Here is a 20,058-nt window from a genome sequence, read left to right as displayed (position 1 = left end):
ACTTGTTTTTACATTAAAACCATTAATAAGTTCCACCCTAATATGCAGACTTAAGTAGATATAAAGAATTTTAGCACGCGCTAGGGGTTTATTTGGTATTTTTATGTTGTGGTTAATGTTTCTGTTATTGTTGCAGCAGGCGCGCTGTTGTTGTTGGTATGTATTGCACCGTTTTACGCATGTTACTGTTAGTTTTTGCTGCCATTTTATATGTATTTTACTCATACATACCATTGTATACAAACATTACAATGTGAAATATTGTACTTTAGCGTGTACACACATTAGGGTCGCCCTTATATTTTCGCTTTTTCTATTTTCGATGCTGCCAAGGTCCAAAATTCTGTTCTCTGTCTTCTAAGAAACAAAAGCTGAACATTTTAGCAAAATCGTTTATTTCAAGTTTCAGACCAAATCGTAAAATTATTTTTTTTTTTAAATTTTTTAATATTTTGTCATGGAATTCCAAGTTGTGTCAAGTAGAGTTTATTAGAACCTAATACAATTTTTCCCAAAAAAATTTTGAAAATTAAAAATTTGGGATTAGCGATTTTCTCCATAACACTACTGGCAACAAAATTTCAGAATCCAAGGACTATATCTTTATTAGTTATAGTTTCCTAAAGTTTAAAAATATAAACAAATTAATGAAAAGGACAGGAATTTTTTTTGATATCAAGTTATAATTTTTAGCCAATATCAGAAAATTTTTATATTTCCTATTTAAAAATCTATGGTCAAATAAAATATAAAAACAATTTTCAATTGGATTTTTGTTTCAATATTTAATTTGACCCAATTTTTCTAATTTTCTGCACATGGTTTTTAGACGACGAAGAAAAATGTTGGGATCATCGAAAAGGTCCTATATAAGGGTCCCCCTAATACAGAAGCATACATATTTTATGCACTATATAAATGTATCAGTTGTTATGAGGGGATCTGACACACACATGCACATGTATTATTTTTTTTTTTGTGAATATTAAGTGATGCAGAACATGTTGCATTTTGAATTTTGTTGCACTTAAGGTTTACAGTAAATTTTCAACGTTGCTGATGATTTTTGCTCCCCTTCTTGTTATTTTGGCTTGCGAAAAAAAAGAATATATATTTTATAAATTTACAATTTATTGACTTTAAACTCTTTCCATTTTAAAAATAAACACAAACATAAAAACAAAAACAAAAAACATCCACAAACTTAGTTCATTCACCGCTTTTACTTACATATATACAACAATTTATGATTTTTCTACAAAAAAGTTTCCCCCTCTAAATTTTTAGTCATCATTTTGAAGGGTATTCTCCTCTCAAGCTGAAAACTATAAACAAAATGTTGTGAAGGAATGAAAAAAAAAAATGAATGCTGAGAATAACAAAAACAAAACCTTTTTAAAAAAAAATTTAAAACTAAAACTTATGAAAAGAGCAGACCATAAATTTGTTTAAATGCACACATGCGAAGGTTAGTTTTTTTTTGTTTTAAAGGAAAACAAGTAACTAAAATTGAAAATGTTTCAATAGCTCTTTATTGTAGCCGACCGAAGTTTGTCTAATAAACAAAGATAAAAGAATAGGTGGGATTTTTGCTGGAAAATAATCAACAAAATTGTTAATTAAAAAAACGAAATATTTTTGTTTTGTTAAGAAATAGCTTTTTTTTAACAAATCTAGAACCACCAGAAGTGGTGGATAGTTTATATAGGATCAAAGATTCTTAAATATCATAATAACCAATAACACTCTATATATCGTCGCCCCGAAGTTATCTTCACGTAAGTCCAAAAATTTTTTTTTAGGAAATTGAATTTAAAGTATAAAAAAATTTAGGCAAAAAAAGTGGTTCGATATTTCTGTACAATGTAGTGCTTGAAATTCTATATCGATTAGTGTAGAAATTTCTAAAGTCATGAAGGAAATTTTTCAAGTTAAAACCATTTTTAGCTCCAAAAAAAATTTACAATTTTGTTGTATAAGCCACATTTTACGAAATATTTATTAATTAATGGGACATACGTGAAAATGTACTTATAAAAACCAAAATTATCTTCACGTATATGAATTATACTTGCAGTATGCTAAATTAACATATATATATTTAGTAATTAGTAAGCAATTAATTAGACCACCAATATTTATTTTTGTGGTCGCTCTGGAAATGTTATAGCTAGTTCTAAAGTTTGTTTTTATAAGCTGGATAGAACTTGAAATTGTAAAAAATTGCACAAAAAAGTAAATTGTAATAAAAAAAAAAAAAAATTATTCAAAAGAATACATGGCATTAACATTGGAAAATAATTTTGGGCATATGGTCACCACGGCTATTTTTGACGCAGCAAATTAAAGACATCAATTTTGGGCCACTTTGGCATTGAGTTGATGGTATGTCACGAATAACACGAACAATGTTGGCCTCCATTGCGTCAATTGTTGCAGGTTATCAGCATAAACCAGTGACTTCATGTGGACAGATCCATTTCTCGTAATCAAGTTATCGCCAAATTTTGATTTCAATAAATCGAACCACGTCTATATAAATGTAATTCATATTTTTAAACAAAAACTCATTGATCATGGTTCAGTAACGATTACCATTGACCGCAACGCGATCTCCGGCTTAATTTTTGAAGAAATAAAGTCCGATGATGCTACCAGCATGCAAACCGCACCAAACGGTGCATTTTTCTGGATGTAATGAAGTTTGTAGGCTTTGTTGTGGATTGGTCTTATTCGGCAATTTTGTTTATTAACAAACCAGTTAATCCAAAAATGAGCCTTATTGCTGCACGCAATTTTGCGATAAAACTTATTGACGACTATAAGTTGCGCGAATCAATAACTGATTTTCGAAGTACTATTTTCCTTGACATTTTGTATAAAATAGGTACTTGTAAAAAATTGTTCAAAAATGTTCAGAGCCGAGACATTCTCAAATTCAAGAGACTTACACTGTACATAGTGTGATAGACCGATTCCTAAAATTAAAAGAAGTCCTTAGTCCTTTAGATTCGATAACAAAATAAATCCAAAAAGTTAATTTTAAAAATTATGGAAGTTTATTTATTACTAGCAAGCCAATATAATTTCCCAAAATTAATGTAATGAAATTTAATAAATTCAATTTATTTTCTCTACTCCATGATACAATATCTGTAGAAGGTAGAATCACTAGGGAGAGTTTTCAATATTTAGCCTATAACGTCAAACTTTGATTTTTTTCATATTTTTTTATATTTTCTTTTGTTTGACGTTACAAGAATTGTATAATTGAGAATTAATTTTCTACTGAGTGTACCTTATATTGTTGTGTCATGCTCTACTCTATAAAATATAACAATTTTTGAAAAAGAACCAAGTACATGCACAAGAATAAATATTTCTCAAGACAAAAAGAAAGATATTCAAAGCATATACCTTGTTATCAGACCCGTGGGGGCCATTTGTTTTATTCCATAGTTAATCAGAACATGTCTTCTTTATAATCCATTAAAATAATTACACCTATCTCAAAAAATACATATTTTTATTTTAAAATAAAAAAAATTGCATACTTACTGAGACACCCTTTCTTACTGATACAACCTATATATAAAAGTAACCGTTATAGATTGTATACTGTAAAATTCTTGAATATAGAATGAATTCGAAATGCCTATTATAATAAAACTAAAATATTTTTTTCTTTTTTAAAAACTTGTTAAATATTTGTATCACATACGTGAAGATAACACAAGTTTTTTATATTTACAAAATTTCATACATATTTTATTGTATATCCACAAAAATGGCACATACGGTACTATAACACATTAAATTTTTAGCAAAAATGGATATACAACAAAATTGCACCACAATATCTCAGAAATTATAAGAGATATAGACCTGGCGATCAAACAGATCGATAGATCTAAGAATTTTACCCCAGAAAATAGTCTTAACTCATTTTTTTGATTTTGTATAACTTCGGGACGACGATATACATATATAAAACACAAACAATGTTTCTACCCACCTATGTCCGCTATAGTCTTTGAAACGATCCAACCGATTAGCTCAATACTGGTTTCATTATAAATTAAATTTGATGAAGATGGTTTTTTTGGTTCAATTTCGAATTTTCCCATACATTTTTACCAATTTTGAACTTATGAAAATTTATATTTCTTGAAATTTAGTATATAGGTACATCCGATGTGTATATCCACTAAGAAAGGTAAAAGCGGTATCTCTAGATCTCCGCTAGCACCAAAAATTCAACTTAATATGAATTTACGCAAAAAACAAGTATTAACCCTTCACCAAATTATACTTTAAAATACAAATTTTTTGGTTAAACAAAAAATTTTTTTTCGAAGTCGTTTTTTTTAATTTTTTTAAATTTTTATTTTTAAAAAATTTTTTTTTTTAATTTTTAATTTTTTTTTTTTAATTTTTTTTTTTAATTTTATTATTGAAACAAATATTTTAAAAATTTTTTTTGGTTGAAACAATTTCGTGTTAAAAATTATTTTTCCCGATTTTGATCCATTGTAGGTCCAGACTACTATATCCTTATATACATCGTTGCAATGGACTTTGAAATATCTATCATTAGATATCCATATTGTCTATATTAATATCTTAGTAATCCAGGGACCTATTTCACTAAGCTACAAGTTCACAATTACAAGTGTTTTTGCTGTAAAATTGTGAACTTGTGAATAATTGCGTTTCATCAAAATACAATTACAAGTTTGTAGCTACAAGTGAATTTTACAAGTCACAAGTCTACAAGTAGAGATGCTAAACGGGACTGATTTTTGAAAATCCCGGGGTTCGGGATTTGGTAAAGAATCCCGAAATCCCGACCCGGGGTTTCGGGATTTTCGGGAAATCTAAAATCCCGAAAATTTAAGAAAGAAACGTACATAATTATGTCTTTACAATTGAAAATACATTTTTTATTTAGCAATTAATTTTTATTAGACACTAAAAAGCATACATACATACAAACAAATCAAATATAATTCATAAATAAATCATATTTCATTGCAATAAAAAATACTTGTATTACATTATATAAGAAGAAATAACACTAAAGTATGTACTAGGGAATTCAAATTATTCGATTTTTCTCTTGTTCGATAAAGCGAATAATTCGAATAAGAAGTTCGAATAATTCGATCACACAAAAAATTAAGTTAATAAATATTCTGATCAGATTCCCTCCCGAACAGTCTACAAAACAATTGACTAGCAAACTCTTTAGTTTCCGTATATTTTAGGCTTTGATCAATCGAAATATTTTCATTTTGTTCGAGCTCCTCATCTGAGATAAAATCAATTTCGTTTGAAGAGGATTTAAAATGAGTTTTCTTAGATAACTTACAAAAAAAAAAGTAAAGAATTGATTTTCCAGAGCCCCACTCAAGGAAAACCAAAAATTCGGCTTTCCTTTATTAACTATGTTGTAGTAGGAGTTGAGCTCTTTGCGATATTCGGGAATGTAGAATGTCAAAATGAATGAAAATGGAACACAAAAACGACAATTTCCCCTATTTATTTATGAAAAACGGGATTTTGAAAATCCCGGAATTTAAAATTAAAAACCCCGGCTTTCGGGAACGGAATTCCCCGTTTGGCATCTCTATCTACAAGTCATACTTCTACAAGTGGTTTTGTTTCACTAAACTAAATTTGCACTTGTAAACTTGTAGAATTGTAGAAAAAAATCTTAGGGTCGACGGAGACCCTCAGAAAAAAATTTTACAAGTTACAAGTGAATGATAAATTGAAATAAAATTTGATTTTTAACTATTTTTTAATAAAAATTAGTTAAAATAAACACAAAATCCAAAATTTTTAACATTAATTAGCATTTGGATGCCTTAATATAGAAAGGCCCTAACTCGTGTTTTTTTAAGCCGAATTTTTTTGCTAAATATGATATATGATTGGACCATTTATCGAAATAATCAAAAATCTGGGCTTATAAAAAACACGAATTAGGGGCTTTCTATATTAAAGTAACGATTTATTTATTTTGTTTACTATTAAATAGGTTTCATATATACAGAAGTTATGCCACCTAATTTTAAGGCGATTGATGTAGGGTATTATATGGTCGGGCTTCACAGACTATACTTTCTTATTTGTTTTTTTTTTCCTTTGGGAATAGCCACTTTGGAAATCTAAACATATATAGACAATTCTAAATTAGTACCCAAAATTGCAAAAGTATTTATTTTTATCAGTCTCCGCACATTTTCCGATAGATTGGGTATAAACAAGTAAGAGAGCTATATTCGGCTATACCGAATCTTATACACTCTTCACCAAATTATACTTCAAAATACAAAATTTAAATTTTTTTGGAAAAAATATTTTTCGAATTGTTATTTTAATTTTTTTTAAAAAAAAATTTTAATTTTTTAAATTTAAAAACATTTTTTTTGGATTTTTAATTTTTTTTTGATGAAAAAAAAATTCGGGTTGAAAAATATTTTTTAAATAAGAAATATTATTGAAATATGTTATATTGCGTTTTTATAGGATATTTTAGCATTTTGAGTAATAATAAATAAGAATTGTAAAATTAATATCACGATATATATGTACAAGAACTTGTAATTGTAGAAATTGTAGTTTACAAGTGCAAAAAGCTACAAGTGTGTGGAAATTTTAATGAAACACAATTTATCAGCACTTGTAAGAATTTGACTTGTGATTGTAACTTGTAAACTTGTAGAATTGTAGTTTAGTGAAATAGGCCCCAGATATAGATAAATAATTGGCCAAAAATCGAGGTTGTCCGGTTTTTTCCTAATATCTCAGCCATTTGTTGGTTTCAACATACAGAACAGACTGATAGACGGACTTCGCTATCTATAACGATCCAGAATGTATGTACTTTGTGGGGTCGCAAAAGTAATATGTAGAAATTACAAACGGAATGACAAACTTAGATATTCTCTTGCCACCCATGGCGAAGGGTATAATAAGTGGACAGGTGTATGGTACTTTTTGATGGCTGTACTCGTAAGGGGATAATGCCAGCGAAAACTCAGTTTTGGTACTTTTTTGTATCCCATGTCTCAGAAATTAAATTTAAATGGAATTGTTGTCCTGTTAAAAAAATTTCAAATAAATTTGGTACTTTTTTGAAATTTTAACCTATAATTGTTGCATCTTTTTGGTACTTTTTCTAACAAAAATATTTTTTTATAAAACCCATGCCTTAATAAAAAAATATGTTTTTTCTACACAGATACAAAAAAATGTACTAAATCGGATCAATTGCGAAACCTAATGGTTCCTCAACTAATTTCGAAATACGACATATTAGTTTAAGTTTTCAGTTTCAACTCAGACAAGTATATTTCTACTTTAGTAAAAACTGAGTGATTAATAACACAGTGCAACAGTGAAAAAAACACACGATCATGACTATATAGGTTCGACTCTACTACCAAAGGGTAGTAAAACCCTATACTCAGTTTGTCCATTTTGGTGACCGATTTTTTTTTATGGGCCCACAAAGTTTCTGAAAATCAGTTGGGCCTCTAAAAAAGGTGTCATCAGTTTTTAGTTAACAGCTAATTCAGACTTTGTGATACGGCTTAACTTTATATGGCAATAATATAACTAAGATTCCGCCAAATAATTTTTGTTACAATTTTCTTCCAAAAAATAGCTTTTTCGTGCACTTTTGTTGAAAAAATATAGGAAAAAAAATTTTTTTTTTTACTTTTTTTAGAATTACTTCCAGGTTCTCCTAATTTTTCATTAACACTATTTAGGAAAGTTGTAGCTACGGTAAAGTTGAACAACACTTGAGAACATATCAATGCATTCTGAACGTGTCTAGTCACTCTAAATAGCACATAAAGATCACTTTGTACCTTAACAATTTTCGTTTTTACTATTTTTTTACGCTAAAACAAAGATTTTTTATTAAAATAGTATGATCAAGTCCACACTTCTATGTTGTGCTGTATTATTTTCTCGGCTGAGGTGTTCGGAATGGGGATCAGTGAGTGGACCCTCAATGTCACACATTTAAAAAAAAATCGCCAAAAAGCCATTTATGATCTGAATGAGCTGAAATTTAAAATGTAGATAGTCCTTGAGAAGATCTACAAAAATATGCTTTTAGCTGTAGGTATCTCTTTTAGTTCAAGAGATATTTAAGTTTAATTTTTTTTTTAAATTTTGCTCGATCTTTTTTTTTGTATTTTATATATGATGGGCCTACGAAAGGTCGAAATTTGTTTTTTATATACGACGTATATTTGCGATAAAATTCTAAAGAAAATAAAATCAACCTGATAACAATTATTTCGTCCCTATAAAAAGTTACACGCATCCAAAGTTGAAGCATCTTTTTATATATTTCAACTTTGTAGGCGTGTGTTTTTTAAGTTTTTTCCCAAAAAAGTCCCCATATTTTTTCTTTTATAAAAAACTAATTTTCTTCGTGGCTATACACATTTTTTTATGATCTGGAAAGAGAACTTAATGCAAAAACGTATAAAGTAAAATTTGACTAACTTAAGCGGACATTGTACCCCCCAGCCCTATCCAAACTTGGCAAATTTTGAAACAAAATTTTAGGTTTGAGTAAAAAATTCTAAAAACGCATAGCACCGATCCTCAAAAGCTCGTCATATTTGTATAGCCATATATATTGTTTATATACTTACAAAACGTTTTTACTATCTTACTGTAAATAACGTCAAAGTGGGCTATTTTTAAAAAAAACTCAGTTTTTGGAACACATTTCCCCGTTTTGGTAATTTCGATGTTTGAAAACAAAGAATGGCAACAGTAGTGATGCCATTGACTTAAGATCATTTAGATCTACATTACTTCCAAATTTTATTGTGATGTCTGTAACTGTTCAAATTTTACATTAATTCAATGTTTTTATTTTTCTTGATGGAAAATCACTATTTTATAATATAGTTAGTTTTTAAGGTAAAATACGTCCGAAAAAACTCAAACTTAATTCATTTCACTAAAATGTCAATCTCCAAGTCAGAAGGTTTCCACCGATATCAAAAACTTATATAAAAAGCATATAATTACTCTTCAGAAGCTCCACAAACCATGCCCACTTTAAAAATGTTTAATGTTTTTTCATATCTTGTATCAAGCCGGTCTTGCGTGATCAAGATTGGATAAAGTGATGCGCCCGAATTATACCGATAATGATTTACCCATTCTTTGTTATTCCAGCACAATAGAGAAGTATACACTCGAGCATACATTTTTAACAAAAAATTTTAGTTTTAGAGTCGAAAAATAGTAAAAAACTAAAATTTTTAAGCTACAAAGTGATTTTTGACAGCTATTTAGAATGCCTAGATATGTTCGGATTGCATTGATATGTTCACAAGAGTTATTCAGATTTACCAGAGCTACAACTTTGCAAAATATTGTTATTGAAAAATTAATAGTCCCTGGAAGTTATTCTAAAAAAAGTAAAAAAAAAATTTTTCTTCCTATATTTTTTCAACAAAAGTGCACGAAAAAGCTATTTTTTGGAAACAGATTTTAACAAAATTTATTTGGCGGACTCTTAGCTATATTATTGGCATATAAAGTTAAGCCGTAACACAAAGTCTGAATTAGCTGTTAACCCAAAACTGATGACACCTTTTTTAGAGGGCCCACTGATTTTCAGAAACTTTGGGGGCCCATAAAAAAAAATCGGTCACCAAAATGGACAAACTGAGTATAGGGTTTTACTACCCTTTGGTAGTAGAGTCGAACCTATACTATAATGATCTTGTGTTTTTCCAAAAGTCTTCATTTGTTGCATAGTGTAATGAAAATACGAGAAATGTGTTAAATAATTTTTTTATTAAAAAATCATTATCAATCAAAAAGGTTTTGGCATTTTCTTCAGCATAAATTTTGCTCAGAAAAGTGTGTAATTTTCCTTACATATCTAATTTCTATGAATTTTGCACTATGAATAGAATGTTTGTCGTGACATGTGCTATATCTTCCAAAAAAAAAAGGTGTATTATGTGAAATACGTAGACATACCGTTTGTGTTGAAAACAACACATGAAAATAAATAACGAACGTTTTGTAATTTGAGATGAACGAAATGTGAAATGAGCTGTTTCTGCCAAAACAAGCTATATTGTGTAAGCGTACTCATAACCTAATTCAAAATACATACGTAGACATAACGTTTGTGTGGAAAACAACACATGAGGGTAAATAACGTTTTATACGTGTTGTGAGTTTGAGATGTGGATTAACCTATTCTTAGAAATAACCTCGCTCTGTGTAATGACTTTTTCTACAACGTGAAATTCGTCACAGCTGGTTATAACTTGTTTTAAATTGCATTTGTTTAAAGTAAAAGCAAATTCCAAAAACTACTTCAGCTACACATAAAAGGCTGACCGAATATAAACTGTTTGGCAAGTATTAAAAATTCCCTTAAATAATATTACTGCACTTCAATATTTTAACAAACAAAAACTTTTACAGTCAAGGGTTAAACATAAGCTTTAGAAAATAAATGATTTCTATGAAAATCACAAAAATAGTTCTTAAACAGGGGGTAAATCTACGCAAATTGATATAAAACAAATGAAACAAAAAAAATCATCATCATCGTCAGTATAAAATAAATAAAATAACTTGATAGTAAATATATTTGCATACAAAAAAAAAATAAAATACAATAAACTTTAATTTGCATAAAACCACAACATTTTCTTGTTGTGCTTTTGTTAAAACTGAGAAAAAAAACTGTAAGCCAAAAATATAAAAACACAGCAAAGAAAAATTCTTGATTTAAAAAATATGTATTCGAATACACCACATTCACAAACACATGGTACACAATACATTGTTGCAATGATTGTTCATCAGTTTAACCTTTAACCAGGGGAAAGAAATACAGCTTACATGAAACATGCAACAAAAAAAACCAAATAACTCTTTTACATGCACACCAATGGTGGTTGTGCAGTGATGAGGACGCCGACTTGTGCGATGACGACGATGATGTATCAATAGAAATTGCAATTTTTCTCAATTTATCTCTTTACCCATTGGCATTGTGGTAGAAAAAATGTTTTTATTCAGTATTTTTTTTTCTACGTCCTTTTTTTTGTTGTTACAAAAATGTGTATGCTCAACTGCATAAAAAAGATGTATTTCATCAAAATCCAAAAATAAAACAATACAATACAAAAATTGTTTAACATTGCAGAAACAGGAGAAACAAATAAATAAAATGAAAAATAAAGAATAGCAAATTTGTTCTCGTATTCACAATATTATAAAGATATAGTTATAGATCCATCCAGTATACATTCAAACATAGACAGATAGATATTTTGGTTGTACGTGTGTTTGTGTGTGCGTGGGATGTGTTCATATGGTTACGCAATAACAAAAAAAAACAAAAGTAAGGAACAACATTCGGTTGCAATTTGAATATATCCGTTGTAGTAGTAGTTGCAGTATAACAAATCATTTGCAATCAAACTAACAACGGAACAAATGAAATACTGACTAAAATAACACAACAATGGTGAGGTGTTTATGAAATGTGACCAACTGCTGATGAGATATAAACTTTACAAATACAAGTTAGCAAAAAACTGTGTTATGTGAGATGAATCTTGTCAAAATTATCATAAAACATTTTTAAACCCCTCACCATAAGTTGCTTCGGTTTGTGATTTTTACATTTTTCATTTACGTCTTCATATCTGGATCGCTATAGATATCGAAGTAGATGTATAGTAGAGTGTCAATTAGAATTAAATTTTTTGAAATGACCTAAAATACCACCAAAAATATGTTTAGCTTGTTCTAAGAAGGGCAACTCGTGCCGACTTTCGATTTAGTTTTAAGGTGCATTTACAAGGGGAAAAAAATGAATTTTTTCAGTTTTTTTTAAATTTAGCTATTAAGTAATTACTTTTGCAATTTAATTTAAAATAATCGAAATATGTACGTAATTATCGTTCTAATGAGATATAAAAGACAAAAATTGGTTAAAAAATTTTAAAGTTATTAAAAAATCGCCAGGCCATTAACGTGTCTCATGCTACTAGAACAAGAAATGTAGGAACAAAATTAACATATTTTGAGAAATATTAAAACAAAAGTTTATTCTTACTTAAAATATATCCATTTACTTGTATATGAGTTTTTATCTTCATAGGATACAGTTAGTCTATTCGCAGGTACAACCAAAAAAAAAATATTTTTTTAATGGCAGTTTCAAAACTCCAATTTAAAATTTTTAAAAATTTTGTTAAACAAATTTCAGAATTTTTTAATCATCACACTGGGATTTATTTACAACATAATAGGGAATAAAAATGTGAAAAAATATGTCAATACCTCATATAGTTTTTCCGTACCTGAGATATAAATTTTGCGATTTTCGAAAAAAAACTAATTTTTTGGCCATATTTTGGCGAATGAGCCCAATTTCGTTACTGATATTAATTTTAAATAAAATCTGTTCAGAATATTATAGTCCAGTTAATTCTAAATACAGTCTGAAAGTTTTCCTAAAATCGGAAAACGTTAACCCTTAAATCGTGAAGGTCAAAAGTAAATTTTTTCAATATTTGGAATTTCTAATGGAAAGATAGCGAAATATTATATATTTTTTGGCCTATTTTGATGAAACTTAAGAAAAATATAATATGAAGTCTATTATTTACAATAACAGAACAAAAATGGAAATTCATCCTTAAGAGCACTTGGGGTCCAAATGACCCTGAACTTTTAAAATCACGAAAAACACATTCATTTTGACCACAAGTACTCTTAAGGGTTAATTTCCATTTTTGTAATGTTATTGTAAATAATAGACTTCATATTATATTTTTCTTAAGTTTCATCAAAATAGGCCAAAAAATATATAATATTTCGCTATCTTTCCATTAGAAATTCCAAATATTAAAAAATTTGACTCTTGACCTTCACGATTTTTTTGGTGGTATTTTAGGTCATTATGAAAGTTTTCAGGGCGTACCGTTTCAACATTTCAAAAAATTTAATTCTAAGGGACACTCTAATATATATGGATTACTAAGTCATTAACATTGACAATATGCATATCTAAATATAGATATTTCAAAGAACTTTCCAAATACGTATATATAGAAATTCGCAACGACAATAGGTAAAAATCGGGAAATATATTTTTTAACCCTCTAACCCGCAAACTTTAAAAAGCTAAAAAAAGTTGTCGAATAATTTTTTGAGGGTAATTATGAACCAGTAAACTCAGAACAGCAATTAGAAACTAATTTGCAAATTAAGTTTAGCAACCAGGTGCAAAAAGGTGAAGAGTTCCTCAGGACATTGTTGCCGGTTTAGGTGTAAAAAACTATAATTATGATAAGATTTTATTAAAAAACTAAAAATTAGTGAAACTTTGATTTCAAAAAAAAACATGACACACAAAATTTCACGTGCTAACATTATGACATCACTCACAAAACAGCTGACAGAACAAAAACTAAAAGGCAGAATGCATTTCGACCTTCGAAGGAAATGTTAACAAATCTGTACCTAAAAATATAATTACTTAAAAAAAATATAATTACTAACTGGTGTTTTGTAATGCATGCCTTGAGACACTCTTGCGTTAACCCGAATTTTTTTTTCAGAATTTTTTTTTTTCACCAAAAAAATTTATTTCGGCAGACAATTTTTGCTATTTCTATTTTGAAGAAAACAATTCCAAAGATGTGAATTTTTGAACATTGGGCCCACATTTTAACCCTCCGGTAGTCGCAACTGATTATACAGGATACAGGAAAACATTTTTTTATTGTAGATTTTTTTAAACACCCTAAACTTTTAACTATTTTTGTATAAAAATATATTTTGACTGCAATTTTATTTTTATTACTGTTTTAAATACTTTGAATTTAATATTGTTTTTATGTTTTCAAAATTAAAAGTGAAGAGATTTTTTTCAAACGCGCCTTTTTTTATTGATATCAATTTGATACATTGCAACTAGTCTCGATTTAAAATAATTGCGACTAACGCAGGCTTAATAGCGACTGATATGACTTAAAAATGCTTGATTTTTTTTTAAATTTTTAGCGTTTATTTTGGAACATTTGTATAATACAAATTTGTTCATCTTAGAACAAGCTAAAAAATTTGTTGGTGGTATTTAGGTCATTACGAAAGTTTTCAGCGGGTATCGTTTCAACATTTCAAAAAATTTAATTCTAAGGGACACTCTAATGTACTTATTGGTTCAGTATACAAAAAGTTCAATAAAAATTGCGTATACGTAATTTACATATATTACTCTAATAAGATATTACTTATACGTTTAATTCATGCTACAAAATAACACTTTTTATCAAAACTTGAAAATCGACTTAATTTCAAATTCAACAATAGTTATTTACATGTTTTTCTATGAAAACCTATTTTTTGCATAGTATTTTAAAGACAATTTTATATAAAAAATCGGTTATTAAAATCGGTTTATATTTCAAAAACTTTTTAAAAAATAGTTCGAACAAATTTACCTTCACAGAAAAAATTCATAATTGGAATGAATTTTGTAATAAATATTATTAATCGAACATGACTTTTTTTCACAAACTTTTTTTATTCAGAATAAGAACATGATCATTAGACCGTCTCAGTTTTTACACTTTTTTCGAAATTCCTTCAGGCACATCGATTTTCTGAATCTACTCTAAAAACCAAGAATTTTGGTGTATAACACTTAAATATTGGTGAACGGGAAGTGGTCTCTCAAATCGTTTTTTCGTTTTTTAGGCAAAATGCATTTTTCCCAAAAAATTAAAAAAACTTGCTTTAGTAATTTGCCTCTAACTCAAACGGTTCTTAACGGATTTAAACCTAATTACTTGCATTAGGAAGCTAATTAAATTTCCTAAATGTTTCTTAAAGCAACATTGCCAGTTTGTTCGATGGTTTTTTATTCATAGCATTACAAATTCAGATTTTCAAATACAAATTTATATTTTTTTTTAATTTTTGCTTACCTTTTATTATATAAAAATTGAAGGAGGTAAATTTTTTCTATTCTGTAAATGCAGTATGGTAGGAAATTTTAAAATGAAGATTTTGATGTAAATAACAGTAGCATTCTGTTAAGAAAATCTGCAGTTTTAGTTGAAATGATGAAATGACTAAAGTTGTTTATTTGTAAATTTTCATCAATTTCATAAATACATTAATATAAAGTAAGAAGAGATTGATGTTGGTTTTTTATTTTTTCAAATTTGTTAAAATTGTACTTTGGTTGCAGTTTGGATGCATTTTGGGAAAATGCTAAAAAGACTTGAATAAAATCATTTTGCGCTCTGTTTTCCATCACTACACAGTGGGGCAGAATCATCATTTTTAGGAAATAAATCTGCCATTCTAAACGGCTGGTCCGATCGGGATAAAATTTGACACGAGGATAGCCAAGGAGTATTCGAGTTTAATGCTTTAAAATGCGCCCTACAAATGCTCCAGGGACGGCGCTATGGGGGCTCAAAGTAGGGTACCATCGACTTGTAAAATTTTTAAACATGTTCCATTTCTTGTTTCCCATCTGATTTTTGAAAAATGTGATTACGTGTGCTATTTATCTCTTATAATTTCCGAGTTATAGGCATTTCAAAATTGAAATTTTAAAATTTTGCCATACCTTGGTCCGCTTTTTTAAAAATATAGGTCGTACTTTTGGACCGAATGGACTCGATTTTTTTTTGTTAGTTAGACAACTAAATCGCCAATAACATACAAAAGATGTTAGAGCAATATCAATTATGGATCCAAAAATAAATGATTTTCAAATTAAAAATTTAAAAAATATTAGATTTTTGCTGTTTTTTTGGGCGAAAAAAAAACTTTCTTTAAGAACATATAACAATTTTATGACTTTCTCTAGAGTATCTTTACGGAGAACATATTGGTATAAAAAACATGTCCTATTTTTCAGATATGCCGCCCCTACGACCTTCGGAATTTGACAAATTTTTTATCAAAATATCAACTTTGGGCCACATGTTCTAAAATCCCAAAGCTCGGATCAGGAAACGGAAAGCATCTTTGGAAACTTCGATGTGTACCTTATTTAACCATAAATTATTTTCTCAGTCCCGATGGAAAAATTGTAAATAATACTATTTTTGGGATTTTCGCTCCAACTTTTAGGAAATGTAATTACGAAATTGAAGCAAATTTACAAATAAAAACTTAAGTCATTTCACCATTTCAACTAAAACTGCAGTTTTTCTTAACAGAATGCTACTGTTATTTAGACCAAAATCTTTACTTTAAAATTTCCTACCAAACTGCATTTACAAAATATAAACATTTTGCCTCGTTCAATTTTTATATAAGAAAAGGTAAGCAAAAATTAAAAAAAAAATATAAGTTCGTATTTGAAAATCTGAATTTGTAATGCTATGAATAAAAAACCATCCAATAAAATGGGAATATTGCTTTAAGAAACATTTAGGAAATTTAATTAGCTTCCTAATGCAAGTAATTAGGTTTAAATCCGTTAAGAACAGTTTGAGTTAGAGGCAAATTACTAAAGCAAGTTTTTTGAATTTTTTGGGAAAAATGCATTTTGCCTAAAAAATTTGAGAGACCACTTCCCGTTCACCAAAATTTAAGTGTTATACACCAAAATTCTTGATTTTTAGAGTAGATTAAGAAAGTCGATGTGCCTGAAGGAATTTCGGAAAAAAATGAAAAGTGAGACGGTATAATGTTCATACATATTATTTATTTGTACATGGCGCAAATTTTTTTTACATAAATTTAATAATATTTTATAATAAATTGCATTATAATTGTATTATGTAATGAATTAGTTCAAAAATTTTTGCATAATAGCCATATATTGGCCAATATTTCAAGATGAATCAACAATATCTGAAATTTTAAAAATATCATTAAACATGATAAAACATTCATAAACATTAAAGCATAGCATCCTGTTACAAAAAATGTGTGAAAAAATTAAAAAAATTCAAAAAAATGTTCAAACATTTTGTAACAACATAAAAATATAAAAGAAATTGAAATTATATTTTCAAGCCTTCTAAATTTTGTTTGAAAACATAAAATATGAAAAAAGTCATACTATTTAAGAAATTATTAATAAATGTTATGAATTGAAATCAATGAAATCAAATCATAATATTTATGTTGAAACTTTTTTCTGTGTTGTAAATTAAACATTATACAAGTATTTTTTTTGTTTTTTTATTTATATTCGCTGAAGGAGAAAATACTAAAAAAGGTGTTAATGAAAAGTTGAATAACTTTTAGAATTTTCAAGAACTAAATTTTCTTTATACATTGGTATACATTAATATAAGCTTTCATATCAAAATAAGAACTAAAATCAAAATGTTTAATTTTTTTTAGATATTCTTAACAAAAACGATACTTATAACTTACATATCGAGCCCTAACCGCGAAAATAACGTAAGCGCTAAAAAAACAAATTTTATAGGAGAGAGTTTTTTTCGTTTTTTTTTCAATTTGTGAAAAGGATTTCTTTAAAAATTTAAATGTAGTCTATTAATGGTATCATACATGCGATAAGTGCATTTTTAAGTAAATTTTGTGAGCAACAAATTTGTTTTGGAACTTACGTTATTTTTACCGTCTCTATTACAGGCAGCTGAGACTAAATTGTGGCGCATACGATAAATGCTTTACAAAGAAAAACTATTTTCTTAAGTTTCGAAAAAATATATTTTCTTAAAGTATGCAGTAAATTAAACATTTGTTGTAAATCATAGTAAAGATTTAACATAATATAGTAGGTGCTTAGGAAATTAAGGCACATCTTCTTCATATGTTTCGTTTAAGGCGTCATTAATATTTTGGGAATGTTTTAGGCCAATATATTCGTTATGAAAACATTGAGGAATACTATTTTTATTGCAAAGAGTTTTTATATCATTGAATTTATGTGACGAAATTTTTAATTCTGTGTTGTATAGCGGAGGAGGTCCACGGACCGTAGAAGTTTAAATCAATGTTAATAGTTTTTTCCTCGCTATTGTCGAAATAGGTGTATTTAATTGTAATCATATTTTCTTTGGAAGAAGCAGATCAGAAAACATTTTCCAGTTTAGAAAATTAGAGCGCTTTAACGATATACACTCATAACCGTAAGGGTTTGTTCTTGCACTTCGAATAACTGTAGGCCACTCACTAGGAACCCATACAGTTCGGTTTCGAGTAAATGATTCTATTGTGCTATGAATAGAATCAAAAGGCATCATGGTAAGACCTGGTAGTAAGTAAGTAATTTTAATAGATTTAATGAATTTGGATGATATAATGAAATAAGCTATCATGGTTAACTTGGTTTTATTTTGATTTTGCCAGGCACAGCTATCGCAATACAAACTTAAATCGTTCACAGTTCGTCTAAAATAACGAGATATTTTTACATTACAGTACAAGTTTCATTACAACATCGTTTGCCGTCTTTTTCACCCCATTAAAAAACACAATCCATAAACGCTTAAATTGTAATACTAATATTTTCTTGAATAAAACAGTGTAATATTTATACCCTACACCACCATAGTGGGGAGGGAATTATGCGTTTGTGCAGATGTTTGTAACGCCCTAAAATATTAGTCTGAAAGTATACCCATCGACTCAGATTCACTTTCTGAGTCGATTAAACATACATATAATTTTTTCGGCCCAAAGTACGGAGCCTATTGAAACTGGCTGAAATCGGTCCATTATTTCACCTAGCCCCCATACAAATGTCCTACCGAAATTGGACTTTATCGGACATAAATGTTTAATTTATATGGATATATCCACAAATAAGTCTTATATATACGGAATTCATGTCACCAAATGTTATTGTGATCGGCCCATAATTAGTTATAGCTCCCATATAAGACCCGCTTCCAAAAATCACTTTAACGTGCATAAATCTCTTAAAAATGCTGGTATATACATAAGATTCAACATAGTTAACTTTAATATAGACATAAATCTCACCACCTAATTTCATGGCGATCGGTCCATAATTGGTCATAGCTCCCATAAGGCCCATTTCGAAAATCACTCAAAAATTTAAATTATTGAAATTTTAAAAGAAAAATGATTTTGCTCTTCTACTTAGTGTAGGGTATTATATGGTCGGGCTTGACCAACCATACTTTCTTACTTGTTTTACTATGAGGTATATGCAAAACTTTTTGAAGGTCGAAACTAGCACATAAAAACAAAACATTTTCCCTTTGTTTTTGTTCCTTCAAAAATATTCTTAAATTTTAATTCTTCTGTTTGGATGTGACTGCTGTCTAAATTTTTTCCTTGATCACATTTAGTACATCTATCTTTTTGTATTTCAATTTCTTTTAATTTTCTCTCTAGTTCTTCGGCTACTCTTACTTTCATTTACCACCCCTTTTTGCTTTCATGTCGCTTACGTTATTTTTGCGGTAAAGCAAAAAGGTGAGTGTCGCTTACGATATAATTGAAATTGCGATATCTCTGTTTATATAAACTCTTAGTTTTCATTATTTCGTGTGTTGATGCGCACGAAAGTTTTCTATCGATTTTCATTAAAAAGTCAATTTTGAAAAAATGTCGCTTACGTTATTTTTGCGGTTAGGGCTCGATATGTAATAAAGCGTAACCAGTTTTCTTTCTAAACCCGTTAAAAAGTCGGACAAAAATTGTCAGAGTTACAGGTCGATAGGTTGCCGAACATCACTGAACAAAATGTTATTTTTAGAACTTTTGAATTTTAGAGTGTTTCTGGAATATTTTGACATACATAATTTGTAATGTACGCTAATCCCACGCTAATCGTTTTCGAATATCCGATGCCACAGTGAAACAAAACTCTTAAAAGTACTTATGAAAATTTCATGAAAATATCCCTTAAATTGTTTAATAATGGAAAATAGTTGGTTACACCATCTACACACTTTGTTAACAAAATATCATCAGAAGTTGTGTAAACGTAAAATATGTACGTATGTAATACAAGAACATACAAAACAACAAATAAAAAGTGAAAATTTCCCA

The sequence above is a fragment of the Calliphora vicina genome, chromosome 1, assembly GCF_958450345.1.
Source record: "Calliphora vicina chromosome 1, idCalVici1.1, whole genome shotgun sequence".
Lineage (NCBI taxonomy): Eukaryota > Metazoa > Arthropoda > Insecta > Diptera > Calliphoridae > Calliphora > Calliphora vicina.
Note: the sequence above shows the minus strand (reverse complement) of the source record.